Source organism: Montipora capricornis, chromosome 10 (assembly GCF_036669925.1).
Source record: "Montipora capricornis isolate CH-2021 chromosome 10, ASM3666992v2, whole genome shotgun sequence".
NCBI classification, from domain to species: domain Eukaryota; kingdom Metazoa; phylum Cnidaria; class Anthozoa; order Scleractinia; family Acroporidae; genus Montipora; species Montipora capricornis.
Genome location: NC_090892.1, coordinates 21,987,972 through 21,990,353, shown reverse-complemented (window position 1 = coordinate 21,990,353; position 2,382 = coordinate 21,987,972). Strand labels below are relative to the sequence as shown.

Sequence of the window (2,382 nt, the reverse complement as noted above, 5' to 3'; positions counted from 1 at the left end):
ATGCCACACAACGATAGCTTGAAAGCTGTCCATAGTATAACTAAGGACACCACCTCTGCCATCTAATATGAATCTCTTCCAGTGAACAGCCATATCATGACTTAACTCATACATTCATTGCCCACCCCTTTCCTCAAACGCAAATGCTTTGTATAATCTTTAAAATAACTTCATTTGGAAGATCCATCAAGTCTAAAAAAGCAGACGGGAAAATCATTTACAGCGCAGGCGAGGTTCAGTTACAGTTATTCAATTTCAAAACGGTCTTGTTTAGCATTACAATGTTTAGTACTTAAACTGAATCAGTGCAATGAGCGCTGTCATGAAATATTGCAATGTAAACTTTTCTGATATTTACCTGGTGGAATTTCTTTTTCGGGAATTACTGCTTCCTGAAGGCCAGGATAGTAATCTCATTCACTTCTTCAGGAAAGCTTATGAAAAGAGAAGAAAAACAACACCCATTTTCGTTGATTTTTTAGAAAAAATGGATTAACCAATCAATTCGAATAATGCAGTGGTAGATGGAGACAGCAAGCCAACCTAACATTCTGAAAAAATGGCACACAAAAAATGAAATAAATGAAAAACATCCGCCCAAAAAAAAATTTTGTCTCTGCCTTCCACCCTAAAATGAGACCCCTTCTCCTCCCCCCCCCCCCCCCCCCTCACTTTCATACTAAGCACACAACTGTAAAGAGGTCTATTTCTACTATAGAGACTTTTTGCTTTAGTTCAACTTTTTCTAACCATAATGGGTGGGACGTATTACAGTTTTGGAATTTATCCGCGTCCACAGAAGCAAAATACCATAAAAGCGAACGACTCCGTCCAGCTTCGCTTCGGCAGATAAACACAAATCTCCCCTTGACAACAGTAGGCTCACTAAAATGCTCAACATCAACTACCACCTACCTGCACCATGTTTTTGGCTTTGTTGGTGGAATTTCACTTTCTTCTATTGCACTTGAAAAACAACCAGAGTTGTTTTCACGGCTTCAACGACAATAAGACTTTACTCAGACAGAATTCAATGAATACTTCACTTTCAAGTTAACAGAAAAGTTCAAAATGTCAATTTTCTTACCTAAATTTCTTGAAAAACACTTTAATCGAGCTTTGTTCGGACATCTTTACACAAGAAAATTGGCTAGTAAGGAGTGTATTATGTAAATCTTCGGGCCTCCACCACGAGACGCCTAGAGTCCGATTGCACATTAAGAGTAGGTCTTAACTTTTGAATAAAAAACATTTCATAGACGAGGCAGTCAAATTTGTTCGTGCACTTCATTAAAAAACTAAAATTCTTTGTAAGATCTTTTGGAGCCAAAGAATGTTTGTCAATTGATGAAGAAGAGTTTTTGTGTTCTTCAACGCGTTGATGTAGATCAGTGGCGGCATGTGAAACCAACATAACCTGCATCGCACAGGTCACATTCAAACTTGTAAACAAGGCACTGTTGGTTCACAATCGGCGGCTTAGCTTCTCGCAGTTTGAGCGGTCGTGTGGATCTTATGACTTCAACCTTTGAGTTGCGAACGCACAATATCAGCTGAGGCCTGATCTTTAAACGGTACGTAGGACAACACGAATTGGGTCTGATCGATCCCTGACAGTAGGTGAGGGAACAGGTTGATCCGATGCTTTGGCGGCAACAAATCGTGAAATGGAAGAGTTGACAAGTTTGTCAGGATATTTTATTCGAGAAAACAATAATTTCAATCGATCACATTTTTCAGAGAAGTAGTGCTAATTGGACGAAAGTCGAAATGCACGATCAAGCATCGTTTTTAATAATCCACGTTTGTACCGGTCATCTACATGGCTCTTGTAGTGTAGCAGGAGGCCAGTATTTGTGGGTTTAACGTACACCTTAGTCTCAACATGTGTATGTTTGTTGAGCAGCTGGGTGCCCAAAAAAGGAAGCATGCCATTACTCTTGTTCTCCATGGTGAACCTATATAATAGAGGAATGGCACTGGTTTAAAATGTCGAGAAAATTGTCTGCTGATGCTTTGTCTGACATAATGATCAGTGTGTCGTCCACAAATCTCTGGTAGTATGTAGGCATCTTGCCTTCACGCTCCAAGGTTTCCCCCATGCTACACATAAAGGCGTTGGCAAATAAAGGACTAAGGGGGGACCCCATAGCAACTCCGTCGGTCTGTTCATATAGCTGGCCGCCCTAAGAAGATCGTCAAGGTCCAGCTTGTTGAGATTAAGATGGTACGTATCATTAAACCAATTATTTATGAAAGCCTTATCGGCGAGTAGTTGTATGGTCTCCTCCAGAGGTACATTGTTTAACAGGGAAGAAACATCATAGGAATATCACCGTTGTTAATCGCCAATTCGTGGACCTCATTCACGAACTCGAAGGT

At 40.4% G+C, this 2,382-nt stretch overlaps 1 pseudogene; it reads right to left on the bottom strand.

Moving 5' to 3' along the window:
• Nucleotides 1-1,165: 1,165 nt before the first annotated feature.
• LOC138020414 (uncharacterized) lies at nt 1,166-2,027 on the bottom strand (annotated as a pseudogene).
• Nucleotides 2,028-2,382: the final 355 nt, after the last annotated feature.